Raw genomic sequence first — 16,778 nt, forward strand, 5'->3', positions numbered from 1 at the left:
TAACTGACACAGAAAAACTCTTATTAGACAAACTCTGGTAAACATGAAATGGAAGGTAAACCTGGTCGTATATAGCACTGGGCAGCCAAGAACCCCAATAGGAGGAGATTCCAGATGCACATAAGAAATTCTAAAATTTGAGGCACCACCTTCATCCCAAAACCAAAGATGGTAGGCAGGCCAAAGCAAACTTCAAATTTCTATGCTTCTTTTGCCAGGTCCAGAATAGCTCAGTAAATGGAATCCTTGCCATTTCCAGTAAAAAAAGTAACAGGCTTTATACTGGCCTGAACTTAAAACATCGACAGACGAACAATAAATTCCTCTTTCTGTACACATATAAGCCTTTTGGCTGTAAAAGTAAATCCTGAGTATGACACCAGGAACCATGAAATATTTGCCTAGGTTTGGAAGAGGTGGCAAGTTACTTTGGAGTAACTGCTGGTTTGTATTAACCACATGCTACCCCCAAACACAAATCTCTGGCTTAACTACCAGAACTCATGAAGCTTCTGCATTTTCTTATTTTGTCTCCTAGAGAAACTCACAAACCCTGTTTTGACTGGCATCACTGCAAAGTTGCAAAGTATACATCTGCTATTATCTCAGGTAGAGTTTGCCAAGCAGGATAGTATTTTTATTAATGAAAACATTCCCATCCTGTGACAGAACACTTTTTGGAAACACCTTTTTCTTCAACAGCCACCAAAAAACTTCCCACATCCATTTTTTCTTTAGCAGGTACCTTTTTGACCAGACTTAGTTCTGAGGACATCCTCATGATACTAACAGAAGTTTACAATATACTCTGAGTTGGAAGAAACCCAGAAGGATCATCGACTCCAGCTCCTAAATGAATGGGCCATATGGGCATCGAACCCACAACCTTGGTGATGTTACCATCATTCTCTAACCAACTGAGCTCATCTCAGTAGGAGAAAATTAACACAATTAACTGGAAAGCACTCAGGAATCTGACATAACATGACAAAAAGCACTATGCAAAAACTTTGTTTGGGTTTTTTTGAACGTTTGGGAACACCCAATTAAGAAAGAATCCTCAGTGGCTTAACACTGCCAAGTATTTTTGTTGAGGCTTCTTTACAATCACCTTCAGCAAATAGTATGCCTGTCCCTGTGCTAAATCAGTTGCCAGACCCCATGCACTTGGGGGATCTGAGTGCAAAGAGCTTGGCTGCTGTTACAGAGTGCACAAAGCACTTACCCAGTCAGGATGATCTAAGGGTTTCTGTGAATTGGTCCCTCCAAAAGACAGCAATTACATTATTTGTAATACCTTCATTAAACTTGAGAAACTGCAGTCTCTTCTTACTTGTCACTTAAATGCTGAACAGGGCTGGCTAATGCTCTAATGCTGGGACCTCCATTCATCAGTATGGGCTGTGGACAAACAGAGATCTAACCCAGAGATCTTAGCCCAGCCTTTTGGTGTCTTTCATGTGGACTGCCTCATTTTCTAACTTATCACTTTATTCAGGGATAAAACTGCTCCACCACATTTTTTTTTAATGACAGCTAAGAGACTGGAACTGAAATACCATTAACATGCTGCACTCAAAGCCATGAGGTCACTCTCAACCAACCTTCTCCTTCCACTGCTCCTTGACTGTTCTACAGGGGCAGAAACTACTGCTTTCTACAATTTCTGTAATATACTATGCTTTATTAGAAAAATATATCCAGAAAATGGCTGACCTAATTCCAACCTTTCCATTTGCATTTAAAGCTTTGAAGGAGGTGCCACAGGCTACAATGCCTAATTTTATCTTCATTAGTTTGCAAAGATAATTTCTTTGGGGTTTAGAGACTAAGCACAGAAATCAACTCCCTTTGAGAAGAGCTTCTTGGTTTTTGGAAAAGGTCAGCCCTAATTTAAAAATTTCTTTCTAAAAAGAATTCAGATTGCCCTATGATCGCTGCTTACAGTTATGAATCTTGATACACTATTCTAGAATTAGAACTCAACAAAAACTTGATTGCAATTCTTCCTTCTGAAATCCTGTAACATAAGTAAAGCTTTTGCAACCATCTAGAGAAGGTCATATGGCTGATAAATAAGTGCAGACCACTGCTGGCTGAATCATTTCCTCCATTCAGCTTATACATATCATCTTGTGCATTTACACTTGATTTCAGATATTTGTCTCTACTAAAGATATAATAAAGCACAGTAGCTTCAAAATGAGACAACTCTGAAGCCAAACCATAATTGTAGACCTCAGTAAGAAGGCCCTTAGTAAGAATGTTTGCAGGAAACACTCAAGGTTGCACCTTGAAGCTACAGAATGGAGTTTTATTCACAATAGTGACTGATTTCTAGTAAATCAACAAGAAATATATCTCACTGACAGGCCCAGAATTTAGCCAACAGGCTGTGGTACAAGAAGCCTGGGATATAATTCTTATTTAGTTTTCATACCTGGGTTAATAGATGCTTCTTTTTTGTTGTATTATCACAGAATAGTATACTCAGACACTAAAAATGCATTGCACAAACTCTTCATGGGTTTCTCATCATCTCACCAATTCTCCCATGCTTGCATTTGCTACAGGTGAGAAATGATACTTAAGAATGTATGAGGAAATAAAATACCTTTAGGCACCTTAACCAATCATTCAGTAAGTGAGTAAGTAAATATTAAGTTATTAAAATAAATTTTGATTCAGGTATCTGAAAATGATCATATACTATATAAATAAAACTGCTGCTACAAATGAAAAACAACCCAGAACGAAAGAGATTTCTGTGCAGATTTATTCAATCATGCATGCCTCATGTATTACTACTACAGCAAATTACCCACAAACAATTTCTCTGTTACTGAATAGACTCAATTCATACCACTGCTTAACAAATATTTGATCCTAATTAAACCTAATGATTTTTTCTGCTTCTGAGATGGTGCTTCAGATCAACTTTTTTTAGCACAATACTTGATTTAAAAGCAAATTCCAAGAACCTGGTGTGAATTCTATTCAAAGATGAGTGAACATGGAAAAAAGGTGTTTTCTCTATCAAGAGATTCCAAAAAATGGAAGTTGGTTATTCAAACTGTGTTGCTTCCCAGATGACTAAATTAGATACATTCCTGTCACCAAAAAACTGTAACTGGTAACCAAAAGTCACTCAGCACTCCAGAGCTAGTGAAAATCTAAGTATTTATACATAAATCCTCAACATATTCCATACTTGATTACACATTTATAACTGAAGAGATAGCTTGTTATTTTAAGGTGTTTTTCCAGTTTGTTTTCTTTAAATTAGAAAGAAGTGATGGAGTTTGCACGTTTATATTTGTGTTCACTTGCAATTTTCAGTGTTCTGTTCTATCAGGATATTAGGGAGGTTTTCCTTTGAAACACTTCTACTTGAGCATAAAAATAATTTTTCAATTTTCTTTAAAACCAGCACATTCCATAACTTTTTTTTGTTTGTTTATTTTTAAGTTAAAAACTTTGATCCAGCTTTGTCAAAATTCATCTGTTATCCCTTAGGCATAAGAAGGTTACCATTAGGAAGACAAAGGAAGAATCAAGCCACATACACAGGACTCAGGATGGGCAGTAATGCTTGCTGGAGGTAGTGGGGGAAAAAATTCCAAGGCCTAAAGATGTTTCTTCTGTCAAAAGAAATTGTAAGATGCTATTTTGAACATCTCCCACGGATGGCTCTGGCACCCTGAAGTCAAATATATTCCAACAAGTAAAGTATTCTGTCATGTATTAAGCTAATTTCACAGTAATTCCTCTGTTGTTATTTTGAACCTCACACTCAGGTTCAGAACTTATCATTTCAAACAATTACTGATACCTCCCTCACTTAAAAGTATTCACAATTTTTCAAAGTGTGGAATGGATTTGTCTGTACACATCTTATTTACTAGTTATCAGAAAGAGAACTGACACCTTATTTGGCACTAATTGGTGGCCTTGGCACAGAAGGGATTTGCATGCTTACCTTGATAAAAAGTTTCCCTGAGCCATGCTCCACAGTTGTGTCATGCCAAGGGAAATGCAGCATATGCTTCTGTGAACTCTGATGCTGCCCAAGAAAACTTTTAGTTTTGGGAACTCAGTCTCTTTCAAGAGGGTGTATTTCACAGGTTTTCCTCCAGCCAAGCAAGGGAGAATAGCAGAGACAAACATTCCTCCCTCAAGCTGAGCTCATAAATGAAAATTAGAATCTAAATCACTGGCAGGAGTGGGTGCTTAGAACTAGTTTAAAGTAAATGTTCTAAATTGTTTCATCAGACATCTGCAGGAATCCTAATTTATTTTAATGCATGCAATTTAGCAGTTGCAGAAACACTACATTTCAGCAGTATTAACAGTATTATCTATTTAGGCCAACGCAGTTAAAAACTTCAAAATAACAATTTTAAAAGGAATTAAAATGAAATATTGTATCTTCCATACCTGGAGCTAACCTACTTTCTGATTTGGGGACAACTAGAATGTCTTTTCAAGCTTTGGGTAGATACTTCAAATTTAAGCAAAGTTGAAATTTTCAGGAAATACAGAAGTGAAACTTCATGACACAGAAACACTTGTGCATAAAGTGAGAATAGATGGCAAGAGAGACTAAAGGGCTAGATTCACTGCATTTACTTAACACTGAATAATTTCCTTTGGACCTCCTATTTACTTGAGCAAGCCATACGAGTACTTTCAAGGAGTGATTACACCTATTCCAGATCAAATTTCCTTCTGACTGAGCTGTTGTTGACTCCATATATAACCCAATTCTGGCCCACTGGTGAAGAGCCTAAAGTTCAGTGGCTCCAACCTGAGACTTGCTGTGAAATACTGAATTTCAGGTGTATAATTTTAAAAATATTACTTCACAGGACTCAAACCCTTTCCAAGGAGTATCTCTACTCATTGTCATGGTTTGGGTTATAAGCTTTAATGCTTTTGAAGCTCAACTGTGCATCTGCCCCAAGCCTGAATGCACATTAGCATTATGACCTCATTCTTGAAGAGTTTACATTTCTTCGAAGAGTTAATACAACAGGTTTCAAGTTTCTGTATCACTTTATTACTGCCAGATTTCCAGCAAGAGAATTTGAAGTCTTTCCCTTAGAACACCTGAACACCTCTACCTGTCTAACTGACAGTAAAAAAATATTTCATGCACCATCTACCTCTCTATTTCAGTTTCCTAGACTGTTTTTGTAATAATCTAAATGAGTGCATTGTTGTTTGTGCTAATAATCATCTGAGCGAAATGCTGGACATAGATAAATATTAGGCCAGCTTCCATAGCACAGGAGAATCCAGATACATTTGCCTCCTTGTGCACAGGGAATAAGGTTATTTTGTGCAGCTCAACTGCAGCAGCACTACACATCTAAGACAGCATAGCTTTCAGAACTGCGAATTCTCTTAAGAACAAGAGCTCAGAACAAAACCACAACCACCTAAATTTGCACAGGAAGGTATTTTGCTAATAGATGGAAAAAATCTGAAAAGGTATTTTCTAACAAAAAGGAATTAATAAGGTAGAAGCTATTAAAACATCAGTAGGGCTGCTGCAGTTAACACATGAAATGAGATATTGAAATTACAAAAGTAATGACAGTAGTTAGTTGTACTTACAAAACCGGTATGAAGAAGGGAGGAATGTAATTAATTTTTAGCCTTTAAGAGTCAGGAACTATCAAAAAATAAATTTAATTTTGTGATAGTTCTAGTAAGAGAATGGCTGAGACCATCTCTTGGAAAATAGTCTAAATGTTTATAGGCCAGAACACATAAAAAACAGGTCTTTCCCCTAGGACATTTACAAGGTGTCTGTGCTACGGAGTTCCACTTTTTCTTTTTTCTCTCCAAAATTGAAAATTAAACCTTGTTTTCACTAAACAAAAACCCCCTCCAAAACAACTACTAATGGGTAGATTCTACAGCAAAATCCTAGTCTATTCCCTCTTGCTAGATCCACATGAGATCCTGATGGGATAAAATCAGGATCTCATGTGGATCATGGATACTCTCCTGTGGAGAACTCAAGGAGCAAGCAGGAACAACAGTGGAAGAATTCCCTTATCTTAGAATCATAGAATCCTTAGAATCCTTGCCTTATGATCATATAATCATTAAGTTTGGAAAAGACCTCTGAGATTGTTGTGTCCAACCATAACCTTGCACCACTGTGTTCACCACTAAACCCCAACCCCAAATGACACATCAACACATCTTTTGAGCACTTCCAGGGATGGTAGCTCTAAAATTTCTCTGGGCAGCCTGTTCAAATGCCTGACCACCCTTTCTGTAAAGATTTTTTTCCTAATATACAATCATTAGTACTGTGTTATGATAATAACATTATCAACACTGCCATCATGCGAAGTCTTTCACCTGTTTGCAGAACCTGACAGATTTCCTACTTAGTGCATTCAAAGTTTCCTAAGTTCCCAGGATTTAAGTATGCAGCAACTACTACAATAGATATCAATAAGCAAATTCCACATGCATAGTACAAGTTTTAAAAGTTCTGATTATCAGTATCTGACATTAAAGATGATGTGTGAAGTCAATATATGAAGCCATTTTAATGTTTAATGAACAAGGCAAAGCACAGTAAAACTTGAGATGCACCCAATTTGTGTAAGAGGCTATAAAAATTCCATATAAGCTATGAATATTTTATATTCTGGGAACACTCTTGATTTTTAAAACACCAGTGCAAAATTATCAAAACAGTAATTTACATCTGTTTGTTCTCCAGTTTTTGCTGTATAGTAGAATTTAATTTGGGGTTTGAAATGTACTACTATCTCTGTGTTTTTGAAATCATATTTAACCCATTCTTCTTTTTAGAGTGGTAGAAGGCATGGTGGTGATTTTTTTATTTTAAGAAAGTATCCCTCTATTGCATCAGTGAGCTGCATATCAAGAAACTATACAGCTAAAGATTATTTTTGCATAACTAATTCAGGATTTTATACAAAATCCATCTAAAATTTTGTTGTTAAGGAGGCAGCATAAGAACAGTCACATTTATGATTAAACAGCAGCCTTTTAAATAACCTAGTATATGGGGTAGTGTACAGCTGCCTTGACAGACACATAAATGGATACTCATATCTGCTCTGGGGAGTGGGAAAGCTGACAATCATCTGCTCCCTGCTGTGATGAATATCCCATTGCTTACCACGTCTACCAATTTTTCAAGTGCACTGATGTAAGATGACTGTCTAGACCAGGTTTTCTTCCATCACATTAGTTCACTCAGAGTTCACCTGAGCAGCTCAAGAAAGACACTTCATATTAAACACAATCACTTTGATCACTCCTAATTTACAAATAGAGAATTAAAAATAGGGCACCTCAAGAGTGTGGGAAGATATAGTTTATTAAGGCGATTTCTCGACTTCAGTGTGTTTTATTGACTGTCTGTAATCCTGTACCTCATGACTGCTTTGGTGCTGGATGTACTGAAACAGAGGAGTTGTGCTGGCAATTTTATTTTTGTGTAGGTCAAGAAGTACAGGTCATCAACACCCAAACAGATCCTACCTGAAGAGAACAAAGGAATAAATGCACACCATATAAAACCAAGTTACTGTATATTTCCTTAGGTACAGTTCTTTCTTTGAGGGAAAAAAAAATCTTCCCAGCAGAAGAAAAAATAAAGTTCAATAATGGACTTGTTTTGGCACAAAAACTACTGCAGTGGTGTTTTTCTTCTCAGTCACTCCTATCTGACTGCTAGAGTTCATCACCTTCTTAACTGCTGTAACAACTTTTTATGAAATCAGGTTATAAACCAATCACTGAAAGGAGCTGCATTCAAAGTACTGCAGAGTTACCCTGTGCAAAACCAACTTTTACTGATAAATGTTAACATTAAGAATGACTACTTTTGAAACCTAAGTGAAAAATATGGAGGAAAGAGGAAGATTTAAATACAATTTTGGCAAAAGAGAAAAATAAAATATAGCCGTGCAACAGGCTTTTAAAATTTTTTTCACAGAGTCATAAAATGGTTAGGGGTGGAATTGATGTTAAAGATCATTTATTTCCATGGGCTGGGAACCTTCCACTACACCAGGTTACTCACAGCCCCATCCAGTCTGGTCTTGAACACCTCCAGGGATGGGGTGTCCACAACCTCTCTGGCAACCTGTTCCAGTGCCTCTCCACCCTCACTGTAATGAATTTCTCTTTGAATCTTCAAGTCATCTGTTCTTTCAGAGGTAAAGGGAAAAAAAAAAGAGTGTGTGGGCCATGCAGTGGCATGAAGGCAAAGTAACTCAGGCTAACTTTTAGTGATGACAGCTTATTTCCCGATGTTGCATCCCTGTCTATTGAAAGAGACCAACAAAGCTTTCTTCAGAAAGCAATGACAGGTAAATATCAGAACCTGCCTGGCCCTTTGACAGCACTGTTCCTTTACACATCAAAGCAGTCATGGGAATGGTACAAGAAGGCTAGAGTTATCATTTGTTAATACCACCCTTATCTTCTGCTATAAAAGTTAATGGTATGACTCATTTAAAAATGCTACAAGAATCTAACTTTTATTGCTCAGGAAGCAGATTCTGTTAAACTGCACGTCTCAGAGGAATCTTACAATAAACACTCATGTCTACTCAATGGTACATTCAAAGGTAAGACCACTGATCTGAAACTACTAGGGTATGTTATGTTTGAAGGTTGTGTACAAACCAGTCATTTTTTCCCATTTCCTACAAAGGCTACCAAAGACAAGTTACACAGTTCTAAAGTTGGTTCAGCTCAGTCTGGGATCCTGTCTTCACCAAATGAAAGGTGCATCTCCTTTCCCTGTCACTTCTGCTTCCCCTGTGTTAGGTCTACTGATCACTTGATGTGGGATAGATAAAAACTAATCCTTCAGCTAAGACCAAAACCTAACACCTGTTTTTGCACATAAATTTTCAGTTAGGTAAGTTACATTGATTTTAAAATGATTTTGAAAATGTGGGCATAGTAGGCCTGCAGTTCATATGGATTTCATATGCACGTTGGTTCAAAGATAGAAGTTCACTATATAGTGTCTTTAGCTTAATGTCCTTCATTGTACCACTGAAAACAAGCTCCTAGTCAGACAAGTTTATCTGAGACCTTATCAGCTGTGAAACTAGTACGTCTGTCTAGGCCAGAAGGACTTCATAATTCCAAAGAGTTAGAACACTAAGGAAGCTAAGGAAGCCAATGATTAACCAGATCAGTTGCATTACACAGTGATCTAGCACTGAATCATTTGGAAAGACAGTTTGCCTTAATATTTCTACTTATACCACCTCCTGCCAGAATATTCTAATTTTTAAAGATAATATAATGCGCTGCAACTTCCAGCTTCAAGCAAACAGTAAGAAACATTCTGCTCTTAGCTATAGCATCTTTACATTGCTCTAGACACTGACTTCAATAATATTCCTACTACTATGTAAAAGCAAAAGGAAGAGATTAAGAAATGGCTGCAAAGGTGAACAAAGGTACTTAAATTCTGACATTATAAATAGGGACAAAATACATTACTCAGTCATGCTCAGAAGAAAAATCCACATATCATTTCCAAAGGAGAATGTCTATTTGTTACAAATACTATGCTTTGTATCAAAAGGGCAAAGTACAAAGCCCAAAACAATAGTAAGTTTTAAAAATCTTTTTCACCATTAGTATTGACTTAAAATGTGTCATTGCTGCATTAAAGCTACTCTGACTCACTAAAATACAGTAACAAGAAATATGTTACTTTAAAAGGTAATTTGAAACTTAGTTGCAGAGTAAGCAGAACAGAGTGAGTTCAAGTATGCTGCCTGGTCTAAACAGAACTAATTCCTGACAAGGACAATTTTAATTCCCAGTATTAAGCATCTGTCAATGTGAAAGGGAATCCTGTTTAAAACAAATATTTTCTAATAGAGGGCCAGGCAGAAAATGGGAATGCTGCACCTGCAAGGACCAAGCACTTGAAAACTTACACTTATAAAATGTGCTTTGCAACAGCATCTCTATTCACCCAGGCATCCCTGAAGCATCTGAAAAATTCCTTCAGATATGATATCTTGTCTTCAGCCACAAGGCTAAAACCCTCTTAATTTCAGAAAAGTAAACTCAGTCAAGACTGAAGCTGGCTTAGGGCTTGTGTTCATATAGAATTAAATGTCCATCTGACAATCACTGAACTATTTGCACCATTAAAAAAACTGAGACAACTTCCTGTTTCCTTCCTTTCCTTTAATTAGGCTTTCCTCACACATAACAAACACCTTTACACCTACTGATGGATCTTTAGGAATTGCTATTGGTGTTGCTACAAGGTTTTGTGTGAGGATACACCTGTATCCTGAGGCACAGCAGAGGCTGCCATACCACAGCTTTTCCCTCGCCTCTGCAGAGCAGCTTGTAGTGCCCCAGTGTTCTCCAAGACACAGCTCTGAAAAGCCATTCTGAAGCTTTCAAGCTCACAGGCAGAAAACATCAGCAGAGAAAAACAGATGACTGTACCAAAGGTCTTAGTGAAGCTAATGAAGTTCTCCACCCTTTCAAGCAATGAAATTGCATCCTGGCAATTAATGAGCACAATGGTTGACTGTATCATAACAGTGATCTACCACATTAAAAAAAAGCTAGCAGTAACATTTCTGGTAAAATTCTCCATTACAGCAATATATTTTTCTTGGTTCCAAGAAAAAATTTTTACTGGAATCTTACAGGCATAGTAAATATAAAAGTGAAGAAAACCTTCTAAGGGATAAAAAGATCAATAACCATGTCCTCACTTGCAGTTGAATTGCAAAAAGCAAGGTACTTGCCATCCAAAGACTGAAACCATCACTGAATATTCACCAGTAATGCTGAGAGCATATGATGAAGTCAGCAGCTTAGTCAGGGCACTCTGACTTACCTCTAGACTGGAAAATGTGGAGATCCAGTTTGATCCACCACAGCCCCTCCACATGAGCACAGACAAAGAACAAAGCATAAAAGTTGCACTATGCACCTCCAATATAGATGAGAAAACGCAACATGAATTTGAGTGAATATATTTTAATAGTGAAAATATTAATCAATTCATCATTAGTTAGAAAAAATAATTTAGGAAAGGTTTTTTAGTTTTAAATTTCACCCTCATGACTGATTTTCTACTTCCTCTCTTTCTTTAGCTGTCCTATCTGTGGAATGATAAATACCATCCAAACAGCTGAGCCTTTACCACGTGCACTCAAAAAGTTGTGCCTTGTTATGGCTCCAGCTAGTCAAGTTATTTTCAGCAAAGGTCATTACGTTCCAAAGTACACTAGAAGGCATGAAAAACAAAAAAATCCACTATTTGTGAGTTTTATATCTATCCTAGCCATCAAAGGAAAACTATTCTAAAAAGATAAAATTTGATAAGCAGCCTGAATTGTCAAGCTAAGCCCATTCTTATGGACAAAAAGATTTTTGTTGTTGTTGTTACAGCTTGTTGTTTTTTTCCTTCCCATAAATTTATATCCATAGCCAAATCTTTGATATAATTCAGAAATCACATAATTCTCATGCAGGCCATTATGGTCAGAAATAAGCCCATTTACAAAAGCCCAAACACATCCAGTTCAAAAGGAAGTCTTTTATACTGCAAATTTTGAGGTATGACACATCAGCTTAATTTTTTTATACTCTAACTATACCCGGACATCTTCCAATTGAACGCTAATCTAGTGAGAATTTTTACCTAGTCACAACTAGTCAAACACGTCTCTTGCAAATATGCATTTGAATTTCAAATTGTAATTATGCCTCATATGTAGCCTAGGAAAAACAGCTAAAATAAACAACCAGTATTTGTTCCACAAAAAATGTCTGGAATGAAGTGCAAAACCAAAACCATCCTAGCGTCAATTGATAAATATATCTTGGGCTGAGCCTGTAGTGACAGAGAGATAGAGCAGTTTAAATGTCTTCCTCATTCCAAACATAGAAGAGGCCAGGCCAGACTGGAACACTTGAAGTCTCATCTCAGGAGATATCACTTTGCCAGCAGAGAATTGCCTGTGTCAAATGGACTAAAGCATTTAAATGACTTCACATGGACAAAACTGCTGTTATTGCAGACCATGTGTGAACACAACAATCAAACGGTGTACAGAAAATAATCACATAGTGACTTTTATTGATACCAGTGGGAAAGGCAATGACACTTTGCCAAAAACAACATAGAATGAAATAGCTGTCAAAAAACTGACTGAAGGCCTAAGGTTTGACATGTTACAGTTCATGTCAGTAGCACAGCTGTATCTGAAGGGCCAAGCCAACTACCATGGTCTAGACTCAGTGGTCTTATACTGAACTTTGAGCTTGTTTTCTTTATTTCCACTTGCTCACAGCAGTACAGTGATTTGCAGCATTATGCTAGCAATCTCAGTATGGAGTTTTAGCACAGATAGGTAGAGACAACTTGTAGCACTGAATACTCAAGAATTCTGAAAGTGCAGCGTAGCAGCTGTTTGTGACAGTTCAACAGGCTCAGAAACATACATGAATCATTTAAAGCCTCAAGAATATGAACAACCTTTTCCCAGGCCACTCTGGTTTGTCAGGTAATTGACAGACAAGTTAGTAAACTCAATGAGGAAACATTTTGTAATAAGTAGTTCAACCAGCTGACTCAAAGGTCTTTCAAACTTGCTCTGTTGTGTTTGCTGGCCTGTAAACGACTTCCTCAAAGGAGCCCAGATTTCAACTGGAAACAGCTCTCCAACTCTAAAAAATGTTTTGGTCAAGCACCTAAATATTATTGCTAAGAGTAGAACAGACTGCAAATATTAGAGCATTACTGTCACACTATTGCTGATCATTCTACCTGGACCCAAAGAATATAAAGATCAGAAAATTTAACAAAAGTGTACTCCTTACCTATATCACATAACACTATTTTCAATCTGAAGTAAATGGAATAGTTTTGTTCAAATTCTGATTAGAAGTCAGCACTTGGTTGACTTCAGCTGAGTTGATTTCAGCTGTTCTACCCACTCATTATTAATACATGTATGTTAATATCTCTCTAGGAAAATGCAAATTTTCTTGACCAATCATTTGGTTTCACAACCAAAGACTTGGCACATCTCACTACAGAAATCTAAGCATTCTAAGTAATTTGGATGAGACTTCCTAGATCCCAGGAAGACAGATCAACACCATGCTGACCTGCCGCCTGTCACTTAAGTGTTTTGCTAGAAAACCACCATGCAGTCGGCTGCTACAAAGCAAGAAACCATACAATTATTTCCAGGTCAGTGGATTTATGCTTATTCTATTTACATAAAGGAAGCCATCAGCTTCCCTTTTCAGCACTGGAAAGCTCTGTGCAGGACCCAGAAGGTAAATAGCAACCAAAAAAGTGATTTACAAATTTGAAGATCCAACAGACGTGTGGCAACAATTTCCAAGTGTCTTTATTTGACTAACCATCACTGTGGAAAGATTAACTAGTTAATTCTGTATATTGAAGGCTAGGAAAACTCTTGAAAAATTCCATCAACTGGTCAGAACTTGACTGTTCTGAAAGACTAAATCTTATTAAGAGGACTCATCCTTCAAATCAACTGTCCCTTTAATGAGCAACATAGTTTACCTTGCTGTTTGCACCTCCTCTGCTTCCTTCCCTTCCAGGAATTAAACAAGTCAAGAATACATTATTAGATATATAAAGTATTTATCTCTGCTCTAATTTCAACTTTCTTTGGCTTTGGAAAAGAAATCCACTGCCTTCCAGAAGGTCCAGAGGCCTCAGAGATGCAAGGTCACACATACAGCTCTGCTGCATTCAGCTGCACCTCATGTCTTAGCTTGCTTAGATCTATTAAGATAAATCACACAAGTAAGTGAATCCTACCCAGGTGCCTCAAGAAACACTTTCGAAGTTGACAGCCTATGCTCACACAGGGGCTTGGTGCTCAGATGTTCAGCTTCAAAAAGATGGAGCTGCTGCTACATTTGTCACCTGTTGGTTTTGCACAGACCACGGAAGATATACATGCTAAAAGTCTCCTTTGCACCAGGATAGATCCTTTCTAAATGCAATTGTACTCAATGACTTTGTTATAGAGAGCCTTTCTGAGAAACAAGTCATTAGCAGTCTCAAGAGTGCCAGCTGCCTAGGTGCCCAAGTTGTGCCCAGCAGTAAAGATGACCTAGCACTACACATTGTAACAGCACTAATGCTAACAATATTAAACATTTAGGGACATAAGTCACTAAGGAAACATACCAATCCTTAAGACACTAATATTATGGAGACAAATGTAGTCTTACACACAAGTATAAACAGACAATACCTTATGTGAGCCACCTTGAAAACAGATTAAAGTATATTTATTAGATTGCTTAGGAAGAGAAGTGCTTTAAAGTATGCTTTTCTCTTTAGAGTACAAGAACAGAGGTGGAGGGAGGTTGGACCAGATGATCTCACTGTGCTTCCTTCCAACCTTACCCATTTAGTGGTTCTGTGGCTGAAAAGGGAAATTCTCTGCCATGCAACTTTATTCCCAAATCAGTACTTTTCACTTATACGCAAGTTAGAATCAAATAAAACTCAGGGCTTGGAGCAGAAGTGAAAATTAAACTATTCATTATTTCATATGCAAAAGTACTTGCTTTTGACTGTCAACTATATTTTTTTTGACAGAAAATGAATACATTTGAAGTTGCAGAATATGGAAAATGTTTATCTAAAAAAGAGGGTTTTTTTTTTTAAAGTTAAGCAAACAACAGCTTGGAAATTATAGTTAAAATTATTAATTCTGACAAAAGATGCTCATTGCTGTATCTGAGTATTAATAAAGGGATGAATTTTACTCTTTTCCCCCCAACCACAGATTAATGATCATGAGCAGAAACTACTGCGAGAAGCTGGGAATCCTGCCAGTTCCTGCTCCATTTGGATCAATCGAAAGGTTAAGCACAGCCTAAGCTCCAAGACCAACAAAGAGGCATTGCAACTTTGCAGTACTGCAGACAGGAGATAACCAGGATGCCATAAAAACTGCAACCCTCTAAAGCAGCTGGTTACATACAGAATTGCATCACAAACTTTTCCCAGAGTTATCTATTGCCATCTGAGAATACCACATGGCCAGGTAGTCCAGTGCAGACAACTCACAGGTCTCACATATGAATACACATTCTCATAATCTCCATTTTGGTATAACCCCAGTCTGCAGTTAGTAAAAGGAAGCAATGACTACATGATGGCCTTTTACTCTATCACCAGGTCTTGCTCTCCAGTTTTCAAAACATCTTTTTCTTCTCCAGCATTGTCACATATTAAATCCATGCAGTTTCAACATATTAGTATGATCTGCTGATACACTTAGATAATAGATGAAAATCCCATACAGAATAGTCCCCATAAAACCCCACTGTCATCAGTACATGAACTGAAGACCATACTGTGGAAGCAACATGATGACTAAACAGCATAGTAAGTTAAGGTCTTTTTCAGCACAACACTTTTGGTAAGAAATCTATGTTATCAAGATCCTTTTTTCTCAATGTAACAGTTCAGTAATATATATAATTTGGATAACATTTATACTGGCAAAAAAAAAAATATTTTCTGAGACACTTTGATAAAACAATTCCATCATAAAATGCTTATAGATACACCTGCCTCCTACCCCTCTATTTGAGCTCACAAAGACAGTAAGGAGGGAACACAGTTATGCAACCAAAACTGTTGTAACTGAGCCCTTTTTCTACATACAAAAAGAGCTACAAATAACGGTGTTAGGCCATCCCAGATTTAATGGATTCCTTGGGACCATATCATTAGGTAAAATGAAAAATAGAAATAAGAAAGTTTATTTTTTTCAATGAATTTGACACCCCTTTTGGGAAGGGAACAAAGACACACTGTCAAAAGCAGAAACTTGCATAAAATGTTACCATTTGTTCCCCATGAATACTGAGGTATACTTACTCAACTAAAGGAATTCCACTGCTCTCCTGAGATTTCCTCTCTTAAGTTGTATTTTGTGCCAAGTTCACTCAGCTAAAGTTTGGGTTGTGTTAGCATGCCAGATACAAGTTACTCTATGTCAGCTCTGTTAATCAGTCCAAAATTAAGCGCCAAGTATATGGCAAATTCAAACTTGCATAAATTAAAAAATTACCATTAAGAGACTATCATTGGCCCTCTGAACAGTTCAAGCACTGTTTTTAATAAAAAATAATTGGTACATATTTTTGTCTATTATGCAGCCTATTTATATGTAATTTCTCCTCCAGCTATGTTTTTTGACATGTTAAGGGATCACATATTTCCAAATTGCTCACAGTTAACTGCAGCATGACCTATGAAGTGTCTTAAGTTCCTTCAGAAGCTTCAGCTTTTTGAAAAGTAATTCTCAGGTAACAAACTCCTTTTATATGAAAACCATCCATGTAAGACAAGTAAGATATTCTTTATGAAATCTATTAATCCATTTCACTTTTTCTCTTTTTATCCAAAAATAAGATGTAAAGCTTCTTACTAAAACTTAAAGGAATTGGAAAGCCTCCAAACAGCTTTTATATAAGAGTGTTGATCTGTTTCGTGTGGGTTGTTTTTTCTATGAAAATATAACATACAACTATTGCTTTACATTAAATATAACACTTATTTTAAATATGACAAAGGGTTTTTAATACAGTTTTTCAAATAAACTGATGTTAGGGTTATAGCAAAGCCTGTGAAATGAACTGTGCAGAACTAGGGCATGTAGCATGTAAGTACACAGTAATTGTGGTAAGCCAAAGCATCGCAG

General features: G+C 36.9%; 1 protein-coding gene across 4 annotated transcripts in view; it reads right to left on the reverse strand.

Moving 5' to 3' along the window:
- The window catches only part of SORBS2 (sorbin and SH3 domain containing 2), a 205,274-nt gene that overhangs the window by 111,345 nt on the left and 77,151 nt on the right, over positions 1 to 16,778 (reverse strand). The window lies entirely within an intron of this gene.

Source organism: Lichenostomus cassidix, chromosome 4 (assembly GCF_008360975.1).
Source record: "Lichenostomus cassidix isolate B80296 chromosome 4, HeHo_3.0, whole genome shotgun sequence".
Lineage (NCBI taxonomy): Eukaryota > Metazoa > Chordata > Aves > Passeriformes > Meliphagidae > Lichenostomus > Lichenostomus cassidix.